General features: G+C 35.8%; 1 protein-coding gene across 2 annotated transcripts in view; it reads right to left on the reverse strand.

Annotated features, from left to right (window-relative positions):
• spri (Src homology 2 domain-containing protein sprint) overlaps positions 1-22,514 on the reverse strand; it is a 488,442-nt gene extending 465,928 nt beyond the window's left edge. For both annotated transcript variants that reach the window (XM_090400600.1, XM_090400599.1), the window contains exon 1: positions 22,109-22,514. The gene's annotated coding sequence lies outside the window, so the exon portion shown is untranslated. The remainder of the gene's footprint in view (positions 1-22,108) is intronic.
• Positions 22,515-22,722: the final 208 nt, after the last annotated feature.

A 22,722-nucleotide genomic window follows, 5' to 3' on the forward strand; every position in this document is an offset into this window, starting at 1 on the left:
ACACTAAAAGCACTTGAAACCCAGGGAACTGGGAAACCATATATATTGAAACATTAAAACATATTTACAATAATGCAATTTCAGTAATTAAATTATATAAAAACAGTGAAAAGTATCCGATACAAAAAGGCATCCAGCAAGGCAGCACCATATCTCCCAAATTATTTACAGCTGCACTAGCTGTAAATAGATCAAGGCTTCTAAAAGAGGAAGTCTTTTAGAAGCCTTGATCGGGAAACAAAAGGAATAAACATAAATGGAGAAAGGCTGAATCATCTGAAATTTGCAGATGATGATGTCCTAATAGCAGATAATCTTGAAGTTCTAGAAGAAAGGCTAAATCAAGTAAATAAAGCCTCCAGAGTGAATTGGATTACAAATAAATAGAGAAAAAACAAAAATAATGATGAATAAATACATAAACCATAGAACTGTCAAAGTTGAAAACCCATGAAATAGAACAAGTTACTTCATATGTATATTTGGGCCAATCGTTATCCTTTGAGGAGCGCCAAATAAAAGAAATTGAACGAAGAATTCACCTTGGATGGATGGCTTATGGGAAAAATGAGAGACATATTTAGAAGTGACATTCCTATGAGTCTAAAAAGGAAAGCTTACTTCCTGTCCTAACATACGGAGGAGAAACATGGATTTTAACAGACGCTCTAAACAAAAAGCTGAGAACAACACAATATCGCATGGAGAGAAGTATGCTAAAATAACATTATGAGATAGTAAGATAAGATATAAGATACAGGTCACCATTATCATGGTGACCTGTATCTTATCTTATCATGATAAGATAAGATACAGGTCACCATGATAAGATCACAAAAGCATGCAATTCTACAAAAATGGAGAAGGCACTCATTCAGCCTAGAATAATCCTGGGGTCCATACCATTTTGCAGGGAAGCACAAAGGTTGCAGCTATTCAACATTTCACTACTCCCAACAATCCTTTCATATCCATTTAGATACTTATTCTTACCAAATTTTTTCTTTTACTTTGTTTTTTCATTTATCTCCACAGTCTCTAATGACACATAACAATTTGTCAGGAGTTTTTCTATTTCTATTTTAGGAGTTTTTTTTCTACTTTTATCTTTTACTGGGCTGTTTCTTTAATATCTTGTTCTCATTCTCTGTCATTGAAAAACTGTTTCACTACAGATTTCAGTGCATGTTTATTGATTCAATCAATATTTTCTTCAAGTTTGCTATTTAGTTTGTAAGGCATAATTACTGATTGCAAATATCTAATATATTTCATTAATAAATTTGCATATTTGTTGAAAGTTTTTCCACTTGGTTATATTATAAATTAAAGATGCCAAGAAATTATATTCTTGATTTCATCCTTTATCCAAGTGTAAGCAAACAAAGTTTGCACATGAAGTAACCTCATGACAGGGCAACTTGTATATATAAGCTAATGACTTCACATCAATTGTCTTGGTATCCCATAATGCAACACACACATCCTTACAGACATGTATAATATTATTTTTATAAAATTATAAAAATTACAAATTGTACATAAATTTCATTGCACATAATGCATAGATGTTTTAGACAATAAAATAAAGCGCATATTTTAATCGTCATCACTGTCTTCAAAAATAACATTTCATAGATGTTCTTCAAGTGGCCAGAGGTCGCCACCACTTGAAATCTCTTGGACATCATTTGTATAATTCTCATTGCATACTTCGGCTGGTTTAGTCATCAAGAAGTCAGTAATAAGACTTTGCTTTCCACTATGCTGCAATTTTTTATTAAGTTCATAATAAGGCGATAAACAAATATCCAATTGTCTCGTGAATTTTCCCGAGCGCTCCATTGAGGGATCATTATCCGTAAAATAACTTCCCAACTTTCTTGCCAAGTCCAATCCTTTTGCTAATTTCTTTAAACGGATTCTTTAACGGATTCATCACAATCAGAATCTTCGGCAGAACTTTCCCAGCCATTTGGTTCGACGCCATCTATTAATTGTACCAGTTCCTCCTCATTTAACTCTGTTTCTCCATCAATTAATTCACTAATTTCGTTTTCAACCATAGCGCAAAAGCCCTCTCCACCAAAAATGTGTGTGACGTTTATTATATGACATAGCTCGGCACCCACTGAAGGTACGAAATTTTGTTCCATTACGGCTTCAGGCCATATTTTTTTTCAGCAAGCATTCAGCATAGAGGATTGTAATTCCTTAATGGACACAGAAATAATTTTTACACAATTCAATATTGAAAACTCTTTCCACGCTTGAGGCAGTGTCATGTTTGGATTAGATTCCATTTTTACCAAAATTAATTAAAATCTTCGCCAAATATAATATGACTTAAATGCTGATATTATTCCTTGGTCGAGTGGTTGAATAAGTGAAGTATTATTAGGCGGCAAAAAATTTATTTTAATATTCGGATAGCTTAAATTTGTTGGGTGGCCTGGTGCGTTTTCTAAAATTAGTAGAATTTTGAAGTCCATATTCTTTTTCTTTGTGTAACTTTCTACATCGGGTACAAAACGCTTCAAAAACCAATTTTCAAACATGCTAGCTGTAACCCATGCCTTTTTGTTGGCCCACCAATAAACAGGTAGGATGGACTTGTCAAGCCCTTTCATCGCACGAGGATTTGCGGATCGGTTAATAAACATTGGTTTTGTCATGTAATCACCTAATGCATTACTACAAAACAGTAGAATAATTCTATCTTTGGAAACTTTTAATCCAGGAGCTGATCTTTCATTTTTCAAAATATAGGTGCGTTTTGGCATTTTTTTCCAATATAACCCAGATTCAATCACAATGAACAACTGATCTGCATTGTAACCACCTTCTTTAATGATTTTTAAAAGTTTTGCTGGTATTTCCGTGCCGCTTCAATGTCTGCTGATGCCGATTCTCCCTGGATTTTAAGATTATACAAAGAAAACTGTGTTTTAAAGTTTTCGAACCAACCCTTACTGGTAGAAAATCCATGCTGAGAGATTTCTTCTGAAGAATCTTGATTAAGTTCTTTCAAATGTTTATAAACTTTGAGAGCTTTTTGCTTAATAAGGTGTCCATCCAAAGTAATTTTCTTTTGAGTGCAATCTTCTATCCAAATCATTAGATTTCTCAATTTTTTTCTATTAGAATATCGCAAACACGAGCAACGCGCTTTGCACTTACAGTTGACCCAGCAATAACAGTTTCTCGGATTTTATGTTCATTTTGTTTGATTGTTCGAATTGTTGCTTCATTTAAATTCAGAGTCCTTGCAACAACTCCTGGTTTTTCCACAATTTTCAAAAGATCCAAGATGTAAATTTTTTCTTCGAGAGAAATGAATTTCCTCTTCAATGTTGGTTTTTTTCCCTTTCGTTGCAGTTTTAGTGGCCATTACAATAAAAATAAACTTTTACATAAAAAAAAGCATTACATATGTAACTCACCAGAAAATAAATTGCTCAACTCGAGAATAACACACTTATGATTTTAAATGCGCTTTCTACAGAAAACGAGGACAATTTTCAACAATAAACACTTTATACAGTAAACCCTAGATGGCGAAATCACAATGGTGGCACATCTGAGAATTTTTCTGGCATGTCAACGATTTACAGGTGATATCCTTTTATACGCTTATAAATTATTCAAGTTTTTTTTTTTAATTGTTACAATACGTACAAGCTGAATTTTGTTTTACACAAGACAGCAGCCATAAAGACGTGCATATGAGTGGTGCGGTATTAACAAAAGATCACGCAACCCAAAGACAAAAGCAACCGACAAGTGTTGAGTTAAAATGCTAATTCTCTTCAATCGAATTCTATAACATCTGAAACTGTCATAACATTCACAAATAGTTTTAACACATTCACAACAGGGTGTCATTTATCGTTCCGATGGAACTTCTCATTACTGACTGGCTCAACTCGCACAAATGTTTCAACCCTTGGTTGAATTTTATGGCTTCTTGGCAGGCAAATTCACACATTCATTATATGGCATGTTTCAATTCTTGGTAGTCTTTTATTTTAAGTTAGCCTTTGTGATCTGTCATAATGACATTGAGAATTTCAAATGCAATAAAACAAACACTTATTTCATAATTGAAAAATTGGACAATAGTTTTTAGTCAGATACTGTGTTTCGGTGCAATATATGGTTTTGCTTAAGTCTATACAGAATAGTTTCTGTGAGAGGGGACATGTGATTTATTAGTTAGTGCCGTTTTTATTCCATCTGTCTCTAATTGCACTATTTGCTGAGAATGACACAGACTGCAAAAGCTTCTGTACAGTACCTTATCAAGTGATACAATAAAACTAAATTTAATACTTATAACTACTTGCACGATACGGGCAGACCCAAATTTAAAGAAGATAAAATTTGATTTTAAGTCCCGCAGTGAAAAATATGAAGGAAAAAAAAAAAAAAAAGGGGTTACTAGAAATTGTAGACCGCATTATATCGAAACCGTGTTGAACAAGGGATACTACAATTTTTAGACCACGTTATATCGAAACCGCATTATACGAGGGTTAACTGTATATATATATATACATACCAGGTGATCCAAAAGTAGCAGAAAAAGTAAAAATTCAATAATTCGAAAACTAGACAGTAGCAAAATGCTGTTTTCACAGAAATGCACAGAAAGACATGGGATGTTTATTAATAACGAAATATTTTATTGCCAGAATAGTTATATTTGTCACTGACAGGTGGCGCTGTAGCGGTCCTGGAACTGCTGCCTGTCGCTATTTAAACCGTGAGGTACATAAATTTCAGATGTAGTGAATACTGAAGTTAAACTTTCAGCATTTAACCTTTATTACTGAAGTTAAACTTTCAGCATTTAACCAAGGTGAGGCATGTTATCGTTACGAGACAAAGCACTTTTAGTTAAGCTGTATAATCAGAACTCCTAATGTTCAAGTGCGGCTTTGCGCACCTATCGTTCAATGCAGGGTATTAGAAGTGGAAAGTGACCGATGTCTTGTTCCTCACTGATAGCTATGATAAAAAGGTTCGAGGACACTGGCAGTTTGGAAGCATGTGCAAGCAGGAGACCCAAAAAACTATTGCAGTTGTGCACGAGGTTGAACACGAGACCAACACACAATCTTCAGCTTCCACACATGGGGAATGCAGTTCGCGTGAAATTTCAAGACGAACTGGCATTTCGTACAACTGAAGCGTCACCTGTCAGTGGCAAATGTAAATATTCTGACAATAAAATTTTTTGTTATTAAAAAAAATCTCATGTCTTTCTGTGCATTTCTGGGAAAACTGCATAGTGCAATTTTCTATACTTTTCGAATTATTGAATTTTTACTTTTTCTGTTACTTTTGGATCAGACTATATATATATATATATATATTATTATTATTTTGGTAACGTCGATGGAGTCTGTAGACTCAATGGGGTCTATATATATATATATATATATATATATATATATATATATATATATATATATATATATATATATATATAGGATGGCCATAATTAAAGAGGAGGTGTTCAGAGTACTGTAACAAAAAATGCACTGGACAAAATTCAACCACATTTGCTGGTGACTGTAACAAAAAATGCACTGGACAAAATTCAACCATAAGTGGCGGCCAGGTCGCCATGTTTAAGAGTTTTGATGTAAACGAATTTATGCAATGTGCTGTCTGTGAGATGTATGCCTTGCGAAGAGCGGTGGGAGTCTGGTTAGAAAGTGATAGTGGAGTTAATATGTGCAGAAAGTGTAAAGAGAATGAGGATTTCAAGCGTGTTTCTTGTGTCGAGAGTGATATCGTTAACGATAGTCAGAATGTAGAAAATGGTGGTGTGCTAGAGAATTGCGTGGTAGTAGTGCCAGATAGGTGTGAGAGCGTCGCTGAAAGTGTAAATGAAGGTAGAAATACAGAAAGAATGGATGATTTGATCGATAATGAAAATGGTGAGATAAATGCGAGTAGCGAAATTGCCCGTTTGAACGGTGCAATACACAGAGCTAAAAGACAACTGGAGCATATGGAAAAATGTGTGTTGAACGTACCGACAAATAACCGGCGGAAGTCTGTGACGGCAAATAATAGAATGTTTGTAAACGTCAATAAAATGAAGGAGCGAGTGCTGTATGGGGATTCGCTATTAAGAGGTGTAATAATAGAGTTTAACGAAGTCGTACCAGCCGCGTGCGAACATAAAGGACGTCAGCGAATCTATTCGACTGCAAAAACAGAGGGTGAGAGAGATGATAATCGTGGCAGGAATGAATGATTTGAAAGAGGACAAAATGGAAATGATAGAGGATGTGAGGGAGTTATTTGAGGTAGCAAAAGAGAAGAGTGAGAGAGTTAGGATGGTGAGTATCTTACCGCGGTATGACAGCGAAGTGTTTAGAAGGAGGGCCATAATTGCCAATGACTTTATGCGTGGGTTATGCATGAAGAGTGGTGTGGAATTTGTGGATGTGTGGAACGAGTTCGATGGGCGAAAGGACTTATATAAGATGGATGGGTTACATTTGAATGGAGTTGGTGTACGGAGACTTGAAAAAGTGTTGATGAATGATGTGGAAGTGGATGTACAGACTCAGGGAAACTAGATTTGTTAAGAGGGGAGGGGGAGTAGATATGCAGACTTTAGGGAGGCAGTTAAGTGTATGAATGAGTATATTATGCCCAAGCGAGTACGACGGACAACAAATCAGAATGGGATAGTTAGTATAAGGCATCAAAGTAGGGATGGGACAAATGGGCTTCTGCGATTCATGTACACTAATGCCAGGAATATTAGGAACAAGAAGGAAGAGTTTTTGGCCATGGTTGGCACTTACAGGCCACAGGTTGTTGGTATTAGTGAAACATGGCTGACAGAAGATGATAAAGCTAGTGGGATTGAATGCGACGGGTATAGTGTGTTCAGGAGTGACAGGGTGAATAAAAAGGGGGGAGGAGTGTTATTGATGATAGCTGATGAGCTTCAGCCAAGGAGTATAGAAGTTGAACTGCAGGATGGGGAAAAAAGCACATTTGAGGCTGTTTGGTGTGAGAGAGAATCTAGCAGAACAAAATATACAATTGGGTGCCGCTATAGACCAGGTGATGGAATAGAAGGTGGGGATAGTATGCATAAGCAAATAGAGGAAATGAGTGGAAGGAGGGTAATTATTATGGGTGATTTCAATTATGGTAACATTGACTGGAAAGAGGAGAGGGCACATGGGAGGAAGGAATTGGATTTTATGCAGTTATTAAGGGACAACTATCTGTAACGAACATGACCATGTTGCCACCAATTGGTGAGAGTGACCATAAGGTCATGACTTGGGAGGTGGCTAAAGGAGACGAATTTACAATTAAGACAGGGTACATGTGGAATTACCGGGCTGGTAAGTATGACAAGCTTAGGTGTGTGCTTGGCTCAATGCCATGGCATGTAAAACTGCAAGGGCTGGATGTTGATGGTGCATGGGAGGTGGTTAAGAACTGTTTGCAGGAGGCAATGGTTGACTGTATACCAAGAGTCCAAATAATAAATCAAGTAGGGGTTAAATGGATGAATAACACTATTAAGCTTGAGCTGCAAAAAAAGAAACAATTGTGGAGGGAATTAAGGAGAAGGGTGACCATCAGGCGCAAGAACAGTATAAAGCTCAGGCCAGGATGGTAACAAGGGTGGTAAGAAAAGCAAAAGCAGATTACGAAAGGAAATTGGCCACGCAGGCTAAAGAGAATCCCAAACAGTTTTTTCAATATGTTGCAAGTAAAAGGAAAAATGCTCATGGTAGAATGATCTTAAAAAATGCTGAGAGTAGGAAGGTAACCGAATCAGTCGATATTGTGGAATTACTGAGCGAGCACTTTGCAAGAGTATATCATCCAGGTGGTGACTTTGCAGGAATGGAAGAACCAACAGCTTATACTGGAATTGTGATGAATGAAGTAGAGGTAACTAGTCTATTACAGAACCTCAATGTCAATACCTCTGTGGGATTGGATGGTATACCAGCTCGTGTCGTACGTGAAGCGGCTAAAGAATTGTCAGTGCCCTTGACCATTTTGTTTAATTTGAGCCTCAGGACTGGGTCAGTCCCAAGGGGGTGGAAAGAGGGGAAAATAGTTCCGCTGCACAAAGGTGGTTCCAAGGCTGCTGTTGAAAATTACCGGCCAATCAGCATAACAGGAATCATTATCAAGGTCTTAGAGAAAATAGTCAAGAGGAAAATACAAGATTGGATAGAAGAAAATGGGATACTGTATCGGGGACAGCATGGTTTTGTGAAGGGTAGGTCATGCCTCAGTAACTTGCTCACATATTATAACACAGTGACGGCTGAACTGGATAAGGGTAATGGGTTTACAGTGATTCTACTGGACCTTGCTAAGGCCTTTGACAGGATACCACATGGAATTCTAATCAGTAACTTGCAGCATATGGGGATGGACATAGGGTTGGTGAGATGGATAGGAGGGTGGTTGACAGAGAGATATCAGAGAGTGGTTTACTCAGGAGTAGAGTCCACAAGATGGCCTGTGACTAGTGGTGTGCCACAAGGATCTGTTCTTGGACCACTGCTGTTTAATTTGTTCATAAATGATATAGGAAAGGATCTGAGAGGAACAGTTCATTTGTTTGTGGATGATGCGAAGTTGGGTAGGGCAATAGTGAATGCAGATGACGTCAAAATTTTGCAGGTCTGGGCTAAGGAGAATGGATGTCAATTTAATGTGGCAAAATGTACGGTTATGCATTTTGGGGTGAAAAGATTGGCAGCAGTTTACTGCATTGGTGGAACCGTGCTCCAGGAAATTGATGAGGCACGAGATTTAGGAGTGTTGGTGGATAAGGAATTGAAATTTACGGGATACATTGCAAAAGTGGCCAAATCAGCTCATCAAATCACTTGGTTGCTGAAGAATACGTTGACAAGCAGAGACAAGCAGGTTATTGTTCCTCTGTATTGAGCCTTGATAAGACCCCATCTCAACTACTGTGCTCAGATTTGGTCACCTAGGTTTCTTCTTGATGGGAAGGAGGTGGAGAGGATCCAGAGGCGAGTGACCAAGATGATAGCAGGTCTGTGGAATGAACCTTATGAGAACAGGTTGAGGATTTGTGGGTTGCAAAAATTGGTTGATAGGCGGAGGAGGAGATATGATTGAGACATTCAAATTACTGAAGGGTTTCTATAAAATTAATTCAGAAGATATTTTTGAGAACAGGGCTGGTTGTGGGAGGACTAGGGGACATCCATGGAAACTGGGCAAAAGTGTGGTTAGTAAAGGTGTTAGAACTGGGTTCTTTACTTTTAGAGTAGTGAATGAGTGGAATGCGCTCCCTGAGTCTGTGGTGGATGCTGTGACAGTGAATGAGTCTAAGGCGAGGTATGATAGATACTGTATGAATGTCGAATAGTTGTGATGAATATGATTTGGGGCCTCCCTCGATGAGTCTAATGACTCCCTGGAGTTGCCCATAATAATAGTAATAATTTGGTCTAAGTACACTCTGGAACATGGAGTTTTGATTTACAGGAAAAAAAAGGTACAAAATTCTGCTATCGTAGGACAACTGGCACTAGAATCGCGTGATATTTGCATAATCTCGTGGTTTCTACTGATGAATTGTTGGATATAAGGAAGACTGAACAGATTCATGTCATTCTCATAAGAATGAAGTGCTTTGCTAGTCAAGTTTGCTATCAACAACACAGTAATGCCGTGCTTCGAGAATTCCCAGCATTTGAAAGATAGGAGAAAATGTCCAATGACAATAACAAATCTTAGAAAAATGATTTTAAGATTTCAAAATAACAGACCTTTAGGCCAGGACGAGGGCACAAACAGATTATTCTTCAACAAATTGACGAAGTTGCAACTGCCATCATGGAACACGGAATGAATAATGCACAAGGGTCCAGTAGTGCTTGGGCAATATCAAGGCACCTGGACATGCCATACTCAATTGTGTGGAAAATCCTGCATCAAATGGTGAGGTTTTCCCCTACAAGATCTCCCATACTCAAGCTTTGTTTCATTATAATTTGGATTCTCAACTGCAGTTTCCTCTGACATTCTTAGATCAAATGGATGATGCATGGCCATGGAAAATCTTGTGTAGTAACAAGGCACATTTTTATCTGAATGACAGTGTTAACTCACACAATTGTTGCTGCATTTGGGCTGTGAATAACCCTCATGTGTTCCATCAGACCCTTTACACTCACTGAAAGTCAGAGTGTGGTGTGGTTTCACTGTATCGTTTATTATCAGTCCATACTTTTTTCAAAAAACTTTGCCGGACAGGACCAGTGACTTGTACCGTCTCTGCTGTTAGGTATTGAGATACTGAACTACTGTTGTTCTGCAACTGCAGCAGTGAAGATGCCTTAACACTACCATATTCGTACAGGATGAAGCACCACCTCACATTGGATTGCTGGTACAGCAAATGTTACGAAAAACTTCACAGCATGGCCACCTCATTCACCTGATCTCAAACCCTGTGACTTAGTTGTGGGCCATTTGAAATGCATGGTGTATGAAGGACATGTTCCTGATTTAGCAACCTTGAAAGACAATAATGCAGCATGTAAGGTAAATCAATGTAGATCTGTTGCATTTCACTCTAGAAAATGTCTTCACAGAATGGAGTTCTTAGAACATGTGAAAGGAGGATATATTGAACCACATCTGTAAGTTATATGAACATGAAAATTAATTTCTTGTAGGCGTCAGGGGTCGGAGTCCCCCTAGTTACTATATAAACTACTATGCTTCATCACAGCAAATACAAACTTGACTTTTTATGGAATCAGAAGATATGAAAAACCAAATCTAAATAAATATGGTTTGTTAAACTTACCAAGATTCGGGAAACATTAATTTGGACCTCCTGCCGGACAGCCAAAGCTAGTTATCAGCACCCACATACAGGGGGGCACGCTTAGGACTTCATCAACAACCATTGGTCCAATGCCCATAGGTGTCTGATGCCATCTTGATATGATTCTTCCATTGCATTCTATTTTGTGCAAGATGACTCGGTTTGTGTATAGTTTCTGCACCATTTGATGATGTCATCACCCCATTCTCTGTTTGGTCTTCCTCTTTTGTTTCAATCATTCCAAACAGCAACGTTTTTAATTTTCTCTCTTTGCAATATTTATATTTTATCCCAGGACATTTTATCCTTAAGAAAGACAGAATATTGGCACTATGAAACCGGTGGATATTTCATTGTGCTGTTTTCATTATTATATCTAATTAAGAGCTTAAACTAGCACCTAAGCCTGAGTTTGGCATAGTTGCTTGCCTCATTTTTGCACATTCCTTAAAATATGTGGTGATATGTCACTAATTCCCACAGTCTTATTAACATCTAACCCAAGCAACACTTGAAATACTTCTGATTCTTTCACCTCTAATTCGTCTAATACGAGAGTGGTTTGAAAAGTTTGGTAAAAAAATAAGTTAAACACATTTTTTTGTAAAAAATCACCGTTATTTCTCAACATAGTCTCCATCAAGGTCTACACATTTGGTCCAGCAAGTCTCCAATTTTTTCATCCCGTCTAAAAAGTAGGATTTGTCAATTTGAGCAAAATAGTCATTGATAGCCTTGATGACATCCTCATACAAAGAACATTTTTTCCCACTGAACCAAATTTTTAAGTTTGGGAACAAGAAGAAGTCACACAGGGCCAAGTCCAGAGAATACAGTGGATGTGGAACCAATTAGAACCTCGATTCGTGCAATTTTTCCACTGCGATGGCCGATGTATGGGACGGTGCACTATCTTGATGAAAGAGCACTTTTTTTGTGTGCCAATCTTGGCCGTTTTTTCTTTAGTTCTTCTTTTAAATGGTCCAAACAACCCTCGTATTTGCCTCCCTCCTTTCTACATATTGCCCAGCATCATTTAAACAAGCATGATATATACTGATAAAATACTCATTAAATAACTCCACTACAACCTTTGCTATGATCACTTAAGTTACATCACAATTATTCTACCTCTTGCTTGTCACATAGAAGAATTACCTTTGACTTGATTATCCAATCTCCTATTCAGTATTATAATTTTTTGTTCCTCTGTGTAATACAAGTTATGTCAAATGAGGATGATGAAATGTGCTATCATCAGGAAAACTGTAAATTAAATTTGCAGTCAACAAAGAAAGTTTCTGATATTCAAGAAGGAAGAATGAAAAAAATAGATGAAAGAATAGGGATAATAACAGAAGAAAAAACAAGTCATAAGATGGCAACTTATTTCATAAGTCGTTGTGCCAAACATGATCGCCTTCAGAAGCAACTACTTCAGTTGCTCCAAACATTTTTTTAGTGATCATTTACCAGCTAAGAGACTTCCACATAAGAAAAGGTGACAATTAATGACTTATGAGTGAATGGTTTAATTTAATAGTCTATGTTTACAAACAAGCTCAAGGAAGGCTTGCAAACACTGCAGATCCCCACACAATGTAACAAAAATCCTAGTTGGGTCTGTTTTCTAAAAATCTAACTGCTGCAGACCTAGGATACAAAGCACAAAGCAATGATGTATGTATAGTGACTTATGAAACTTGTAGGATTATATTTGTTTAGTTTTATTAAACTTGCTTATCTAAAAATATGTAGTCTCAATACTGGAAGCTGTCTACAAAACTGCTAAACCATAGAAACTTGTGTATTCATTTATGGATTAATCCATTACCTACAGAAATGGCTGAAATAAAACAACTCTACAGTAATCTGATAGTAAAGATTTAGCCTTACTTAGGAATAGGCTAGATATGAGACAATTTCCAAGCTGCAGGATATATACCAGTGAAAACTCTGGTACTAATATGTATATATATTTGTTTAAGCAATTCAGGAGTTGAGGAAAAAGAATTATGTCATGAAATTAGCTTTGTCTGCAGGTATATGCTAGAAATGTTTCTTATGTGTGTATTTCTTGTGTGTATGACGTCTTGTACCTGCCTTGGAGATGGCTCAGTGACTGGAAAAAATACTAGGTAATAAAGTTATAAATTACCAGCTATTATTAACTGATTATTAGCTGTTATTATTAACTATTAGGTACAACCTCATCGTACATAAACTCTACTGCTTTGTTAATGATGGTATCACATATCTATTCTGAGTTATATGAAGCAGGTAGGCTGAGGAACAAGGAACTAGTACATGGTACGACCAGAAATGACTAAATTTTTTTGCCACCTTAAAAAATTTTATCCCTACTCTTTTTTGGTGACTTTTTTTTTTTACTATACTGATTGAATGCTAACACCTTTTATTCCCCTAAGGGGGAGTAAGCAATACTGTTTTAGCCCTATTTAACCTTTGGAGACCGAAGAGAAAGTTCAATCTCCACTTGTATCCATCAGATAGCTAGCCTAAGCCTATCACTAATTATAAACAGCATCCAGTGAAGCAATGGCTGACAGGTGCCACCATCTTGCGGTCCCTAATACTATATTTATTGTCTGAAATAGTGCGAGGTTCTATGGTTGATTTTCTTGGGTTTACAGGACAAAAACCTTAGTTCCCAGAAGGGAAAACTCCACTCACCAAGATTGATGGCTAGAATTGAACTTAGTTTTATCTTCAGGCAGACTAAACTGTGCTGCATATTCTACTTCTGCAAGCTACACAGGCTCCTGATGTAATACTGCTCTTTGTAAATGTGTCATCACCCCAAGCATGCACTCACTTTGCTTCTAGTGAGCTATGGGTACAACTGAATGCAATAAATAAGAAGGTAAATGACTGGATGTAATATGACAGTTTATGTGATACTCCAATGCAAGTAACACTGCTGTGTATGAACAACAACAATGTCACTTGGAATACTCTAACCTCTTCAGGTATTCCTGCATAACAGCATCTAGTGCACAAAGGTCTAACAATCAGAAAACATCCAACCAATAGCAGTCCTGCATCTAGACAGCATGTTGATGTGAGAGTGTGACTGGCAGCTACAAGAATTGCAAAGTCTGACAAAGACCACAATTAGTCCAATGGTATAGTATGCTCACACTTGCTTGCGCTTCACTTGGCTTTGTGCCAAGAATAGTCGACTCATGCTGAAGGGGAGAAAGAAATGAAGGATGTACAAATTGGTTCGCAAACACGCAAAATCATGTGTTTTATAGGTAAGATTTTCCAACTGTTATACAAGCAAAATAGTTACCACTTTAAAAACTACAATGATCATAAAAGAGAAGTTAATTTTTCTAAGTGTAATAATAAACAATTCATTCCACAATAAGGTTTGATTACCCTATTATCGGAAGGAATTCTCCTTCTGTTGACATGCGCAGAAGTGTCGAAGGGTCTCGTATCTGTGGGCATACTATAGTACAATAAAATAGCAGTCAACGTAACAGATTAGAATGTGCAATCTGACTGTCACAGATGGATTATAGCAGCAGACAGTTCACTGAGTTCTAAGTTAAAACCAAGCAATTACAGCAGGAAGAAATCATATTTAATTAGAGAAATAGAGCAGCATCTCTGGAACACTTTGATGAGCAGAAAATGATCACTTTATCTAATGAACCCCAATTTAGTTGTTCTGCACTAACCACAGGATTATGCACTGATCATACTAATTAATGGATCCCTTGTATTAAGTGGCAATACTGCAGAATAGTGGTGTATGATGGCATAAAAGTGCTTTCTTGGCATTGGTTTGAAGAGTACAGCTATACTTTGCTTGCTTGCTCTGTAAATGAAGCTTAATTAAACTGAGCATCTGTGGGATGAGGTGGAAAAAAAAAAACTGTTTGCAACAGGGATCTCATTCAGTCCAATCTGAGATGAATGCAGGAAGAAAATCACATTTAAATAGAGCAGCATCTCTGGAATGCTTTCTGTATCCGGCACAAGTTCATACTCAGAGGTAATTTCCCACAACCTAATAACAAATAGCACCCAGACAGTAGAAAGCTACTTACTGTTAGATAAGTAGGTGTGCCTAATAAACTGGCCAATCAAGTTATAATTAACCTGCATTTGTCTTATCCACAATATCAAACCATTAACACATAAAGTACTTTATCACTGTGTTAGTCAAGTAATAACCTTTCTCAAGGATTGAAAGGAAACTAGCAGAATGTTAAATATGCATCATCATCATCATAAATTATACTTCTAAGATTATATTCTTGTTTTCAACTTTTAATGCAAACACGAGCAAACTAAAGTTTAGATGAAATATCTTCAATGACTAGGCTAGTACACATTTGCTCATGCATGAAATATCTTCATAACTAGGTTATTTATATACTGATAATACATATTCTGTTTGTTCATTGCTAAACAAAGGGCAGAATACAAAAATAGGTGTGCCTATTTCTGTATTCTGCCTTCTAAAGCACTCATTTTCTTGTCAAAGTTGCTTTCCTTCACAGCAAAAAAATCATGCTGCATTACGTCACTAGAATTTTCTGTTAAATATCCTCACGAGATGTACCAGATATATCAATCAACACATATTTCATGATTATTTTCAAATCAACAAATTTCTTACCAAATTGATCTTATTTGTAATGTTTCCAATTTAATAAGCACTTATATTTCAATCTTCTAAAGCACTCATAATTCAAACTATTTATATCTTAGCTGTTCTTCAGGTCTCCCCCATATATATCTCAAATACTTGTTTTGCTATTCCTTCACTTCCTACTGTTAAGTACATACCATCTTAGAGTGGCTCTGTTTACACATTCTTGAATATTAACCACCTTACCAGCCATTAAAGCTCAAATACGCATCCTAAAAAGCTTCATATCCATCATAAATTTCAATGTAATATCAATGGTATTACAATTTTAATATGCACTTTGCATCCATGGAAATGTGGACGTATATATAGGTCCTGACTGGTAGAGTGATTAACAATGTGAACTTATTTTCTATTATATTCATTCTTGAGACAGTTCTGCCAATGAACATGTTCATATTTCTAATTTTCCCTAAAACTCTCTTATCTGTAGTCACCAATCTATATGCTAAAATTAGTTTGAGCATAGTCATGTATACTAGCTTTTTTTTTTTTTTTTTGAGAAAAATAAGAAATGTGAACATCTTATTTTTTTTACCCCCTTACTCCTCTGAAGACAACTCCTAGTCGAAACAGTCCATACATGCAAGTTTTATTTTGGTTTGTTCTTTCTTCATGGAAGCTCATAATGTCACCACAGTATATATTCCTCTGTTTTTAAAAAAATTTTCCATATATTTTCATCTATATTTTATTTCCTTCTAGTAAAAAATGTCCATGCAATTTTAATCTACTTTAAGGTTTTGGATTCCTCTCATAAATTATTATTCTTCTGAGTTTGATTCCTTTTGTCATTTATTACTCTTTTAAGAGTTCGGGTTATGAATTTATATTAAGTCAAGAACACAAAGATCTTCCCTAAGTAACATCTAAAAAATATCTTTCATATTATCGCATTTTTAATATATGGCTGAATATATATCATTTATGTTTTAATATTTAATCACAGGAATAACCAGTGTTTCTATACCAGGGGTGTCCCTTAAGAATATAGGCAAATTTGATATATTGTATTGATTTAAATTTCAGAGAACACGAAAAATTTTCAAGATAGCATCTAAAAAACTATCGATTGGGATTAATTACCAGAAATTTCAATTTCTGGGGGCACAGGTGCTTTCCCACTCAGCAAATTGGTGGTCTCAACACTTTCAGACCCTCAGTCCTCATATGATAACCTTACTATTTTAAAATTCATTTAAAACTGGAATACATTTTACAAAGCTATCAAAGTAAGCCTGAAAGAAAGAACCAAATTTTTCAATTCTATCAAAGTCTTGTTTGTGAAAACAGGATGTACCACGAGAAGGTGAAGTTGACAGTTGGGTACAAGATGCCATGATTGTCATATCACCACTCCACATGTCTCTTTTCCATTAATAAGGATACTATTCATGACTATGGAGAACAGTTAATGAAATAACTAGAGATCTATAACAGACAATTTTATGCCCCACTAAACTGAGAAGAAATGTGGTAAACACTGCATTCACTTTGTAATTTTAAAAAACGGTAAAAATTATTTTGCCAATTTTTTAAAAAGAGGGACTTACATAAGCGAGTTCTTTATTTCATAGAATTTTCCCACAAGTATGGGAACCCTCAATATAAAATTCAATTAAACTAGGATGGGAATAGATATCAAGACAGCTGATGGACAAATGCCAAACAGTAGTATGGAGGAGCATGTATTCTATTTATGTCTTCTGGTGTTTAGGCTTATATGTTGATTCTCATGCATCATGTTGTTTCAGGAAATTAACGTCGACTACATAACTAATTTTTTTTTTTTAAATTATTACTTCCTACATTTCAACAAAGTTAAATTGTCATCTTCAGGGATTAATACACTGGTATTAAACATGTGCATGCAGGCACACTTCATGTGCATGCAGGCTTTGGTTGTGTGTGTTCTTGGCTGTTGGGCAAACTGTTGGCAGATGAGGATTTCCAATATGAGATGCAGTTTGATACAGCCATATTTGTTTAGGTTGGAGTTGAGGAAAAGCCTCTCAAATTTAAATTTGCTTCAGTGGAGTAAGGAGGCTTTTTCCCAATGGATCCTGTACTAGGTATCCAGGGCATAGTCTGCAAATCGTGAGTGGCAGAAACGGAAGTACTTCTGGTGCTCTGATATACAGATGCTGGCTCTCCTGCCTGTTTGACCATTCTTAAAATCTTGGCTACCTTTCCTGATATGACACGAATATAAGAAATAGTGATGGCCTTGCAGAAATCTATATTTGAAAGGGAAAGAGGGATGTGGGTATGTGGTGTTAGAATTTTTTTTATCTGATGGGAGGTGTAGTCATTATTCAAAAGTATCTCAAATGTCTCTATTTGTTAGTCACCACATCCCTGTTGCATAAGACAATGGGCAAAAAGAGTAACTTCTGTTAATCAAAAAGATTGCACTTCAGTGGGACCTGTTCCAGAGTAGATACACTGTTAAAAAAAAAATTTTATCTAATGAAAACCCTCCCATTATCTACTAAACTTTCCAGATATTTGAATTTTTCACTACTCTTCATGTCTGCCCATCTGCACACACAGTAGAATACATGCAATGGAAATTAATTAATTTCCATTGCATGGATAATGTTGGCAAAAAAAAGAAAGATAAAGTGGAGATTAGAAATGATTTCGACTAGAAACTGTGGAAATGCTGTCAGGTCTTGCTTGAAGTGTGTTTAGAACGAATACCAAGAAGAAGAAGAAGAAGAATGTATGAAATGTAAATTGAGGGGAAGAGACCAAGAGAAGGAGCATGGAAAAAGTAAAAAGACCAAATAAGAGATGATTTAAGAAAAGGAAACCTGAAGTGGAAATGTTCACAATAAAAGAATTTAGGAGGATAGAAAGAAATGGGGAGCTTTGAACCACCTGATCTGACAGTGTCTGTTGAAGCAGTTGTTCATGAAGTATATGAAGGAGCAGAATCCAGGAGAAAGCAGATGACTAGTGGTGTGTTCCAAGACTCTGTGCTTGGACTACTTCTGATTAATTTGCACATAAATGTATAGGGACTGATTTGAATGTAAACATTCAGTTGATTTTCTCATCTAATTTGCAAAATTAGGTGAGATAATAGTTAAGACAGCTTGCAAGATGATTTAAATATCCTAACAGCATGGACAAAAGGCAATGGGTGTGTACCAATTTAATGTGGAAGAGTGTAAAGTTATGCATTTTGTGATGAAAAGATTAAAAGCCGTGTACCAATATGATGGAAGTGGAAATGAAGTCGGGGATTTAGGAGTGTTTGCAGATAGAGTACTGAAGTTCAAGAGTACACTGCTAAGATGGATAAGGTAGCTTAAAGGATTTCTTGGCTAAAGGATACACTAATAAGCAGAGATAAGGAAGTTATCATTTTTCTTTATAAGGCCTTGATACAGCCACTCTGGTCTGGTCACCTGTGTTTCTTGGAGATGAGAAAATGGTAGAGAGGATCCATAGATGTCTCCAACAGATTGATAGTTTGTGAGCTGCAAAAGTTGGATGATACACAGAAAAGAGAGATATGATAGAAACATGTAATTTACAAAAAAAAAAAAAAAAGGATTTCAAAGGATTGAGTGAGGAAATATTTCAGCACTTGGCTCAAGGGGAGAGAATGAGATCATCCCTCAAAAGTAAGAGTGTGGTTAGCAAAGGTACGAGGGTTCGATTTTTCACTTGGAGAGTGGTGAATTAGTGGAATGGGTTGTCAGTGTCTTGCAAGTGCTTTGTCAATCAGTTCTATGAGGTATGATAGATACTGTGTAGATGATTTGAGTCTCCCATGATGTCTTTGGATTCCATAGAGTTACCCATGTAACAATAAGTTACAAAAATGAAGATTCAACAATAAGAATGTGAGCTACATGGTCCAAACAGCATTTTTTGAAGAATTAAAATAAGATATATACATATTTTAAAAAAAATTTAATATATTAATATAACATTAACCTCACAAAAAAAAAAAAAAAATCAATGAAGTTCAACCAAATACTCAAATGTATAAATAGCAAGAACAAATTAACTTACCAGTGAATAATGACGAAGTAAGTTATCTTATGTATTATATTTTTATCTTATCTATATCAGATTTTTCATTCAAATTAACACTGCTAATTATCATCATCCAAAAGAATACTATGAAATTAAAATTATTAACAACATATTCTTCACAGAATACATACTCATTGTGGGAACAATGAGGAATAAAATGCTGAATGCAAAGAGTACATCCATCTCTTATTAAATTTTTATAGCAATATGACTAATTACAGAAAATAAGCAACCAATAAAGCTGACTTAATATCAGCAGTTGGTATGATTTTGCATTATACAGAAAGCTTGAAATTCAGTAGCAAGAAAAGTAATTATTAGTAATTTACAGGGAGAGGGAGTAATAATATGTTAAAGCTTACCATTAATGTTAATAAATATTAGAAGGTATTAATATATTTGGTATTCCATTGCAAGTTGAACAATTTTAATTATACAGAGCACTCCTTATATTTTTTAATAATTTCGAACAAACATTGTATAGAATATAGATGTGGGGAAGTGGTTCTCACTTAGTAAATCTCTCACATGCAAAAGGGTTTTGAGAAAAAAAATAAGTAAAAGAAATACCGTATTTATACAAAAAAACACATTTCAAAAATATAAATTCCTATAAATAATAAATTAGTGTTCATTAAACCAACGAAATTAATGAACGCTTAACATATGTTAATTTTAAGTTGGACCCTACAACTACACATTCTTTCTACATAACGAATTTAAGTTTTTATTATGGATGTCAACAAAATTCCTATATAAGGTAGTTCGGGCAAATAAATTACTTGGCTAGATGAACTGTAATATATCTGCATCGAACTTGGATCTAAAAAAACACATACATCATGGTCACTTTCCGTATTGGAAGTGAAGCACTGTTTACACGTTTAGTAAGAATAACAAAACATTTCTGTACGCACCCACGAACTATTCATTCCTCTTTGTTCCTGATATTAGTTTTCCTAATAATAGATCCCTAAAATCGGAGTCTGAATTGAATACAAACCCACTGCCAAAGAATTTAACAGAATACTCGTATTGAAAAATAATAAAATAAAATAAAATAACAGCTATAGTGAAATTTCTAACAGTGAATTGGTTGTTTCGGATTTATGGCTGGAGTAACTCAGCCAGACACCAACTGGCCTCGGGCTCTGAAGCCAGTGGGTGTGTTCTGATACCTCCATATGTGACCGGCTAACTCACCTTCTGCTGAAGAACACTTATATTCTTCTCCTCCTAAACGGGATTCGAACTCAGGTCGTCTTTCTAATCGTCGATACCTACGGGGCTATCTAATGATGCAGTCCTTATATTCTCAAGACAAACGAGAAGAGGAAGAAACTGGTACAAATGACCGGGCCGGGCGGTCCGGAAGATGGCCCAGAAACCGACAATATTGCATATGTTTGTCTTTCTTGATAGTGTCATTAGCCGGTCAATCCCTTGATGGGAGGGGCGGAGGATATTCTTTACTGGACACCGAATCTCCTCACATCGGCGTTGTATATCGACTAACCGCAATTACTGAAATGACTTTGCTTGGAACTGACAGGTTGATGTAAAAACAATGTGACAATTAGATTCTATAATCATCAAGCAAAATTTCCAAAGGATTGCTTCAACAATCAATAGGAAAAATATAGAAGAATGTTAAAAGTAACATTAATCGCAAGATTTCATCTCACGTCGCACCGAAAACTGTAAAGTAATAATAGCAATGAACAAAATACAAACTTGCATTTATGAAAACCAGGAAGCAGTATAATAATATTACTGAACATTTAATTATTTGTATTCTAAGCCTCAAGACATATATTAAAAATCGATTAATGAGGAGCGGAGGAAATAAAACATTCACGTACTCCGTATTGCAGTATTCTTTGTTATATGTATATCCTGTTTCATGCAGATGAGAAAACGCGAAAGAGAGAAGAAAAATACAGCAGCCTTAGCTAATTTGAAAGAGAGATCAAAAGAAGGCAATTGCAACTAGTTTTAATCCGAATTATGATCAACTTCAAACATCTATTTTTTTTTTCCTTAATAAAAATAAAATATCTCCAAAGAATAATTAGTTACAGCAGTACTGACAACCATTGACTAGGAATACTATCAAGTATTGAATGAATACTTCAAATATAATTTCTAATAAGTGAAATTTGAGACAACCAGTTACTTAGTGATTCTAGTGGTCAGTATAAGTTCTACAAATACATCAATAATTGCATTACCAATCCACATTATGCTACAATAAAAATTAAAAAGCTAATGCTCAGTAAATCTTTCTCTCACATAAAAGGCTGAAACATCGATAACCTTATCCTATTTGTAAAATGACTATCCAAATTAATCAAATAAAATGCCCGGCAATAATATTTAAACCCCCCAAAACGGTGCACATATAAGCGAACATTTGTCAATGAATTAAGAAAACCTCCTCCTTACGTTTATTTTTGTAATGCATGCAATGTCAACATACTTACATGATCATGTCCGCAAATCTTAGAATTTCTTCTAGCAAAATGAATACTTTCAAGCAAGAGAGAAGAAGCATGGTCGATTTAATGAAACGTGCTATGCTGGATAATAAAATATCAGTCCACAAACATAAAATCAGTTTATTAATAATAAAAACAGTTTTCAGCTTAAACCACGCTGTGCAGAGTGATAGGTAAAATCAGTTGTCAGAGAAATTATCACAAAACGATTTCCTATTCCATAAACTGGAAACAATTGAAAATATTCAAATTGATTTTAATCCTTCAACGGGCAGCATAATGAAGATAAAATAAACACACTCCCTTTTCCAGCTCAGCGAATTTTAATCAAAGTTTACCAAACGTAACACTTAAATCACACAACACAAACACTAAACCTCCTACTAAGAAAGTCAGCGGACTACTGAGTTACAGCACTCGCTATACTTCAGCGCCACCTCAAAACCTTCATGTACAGAAAAAGGTGTGGCGCATATCCGGTTCATCAAACATATCCATGTTCTGATAAATTTTACTTCAAGAATGTAACAAATAATCACAATATGCACACTCAAATAAGGAGGAAATCATTACAGAGTAATGTTATAATGTTATATTAC

This window comes from Typopeltis vanoorti, chromosome 11 (assembly GCF_054136105.1).
Source record: "Typopeltis vanoorti isolate ZY-2024b chromosome 11, IOZ_Tvanoo_1.0, whole genome shotgun sequence".
In the NCBI taxonomy this organism is placed as follows: Eukaryota; Metazoa; Arthropoda; class Arachnida; order Uropygi; family Thelyphonidae; genus Typopeltis; species Typopeltis vanoorti.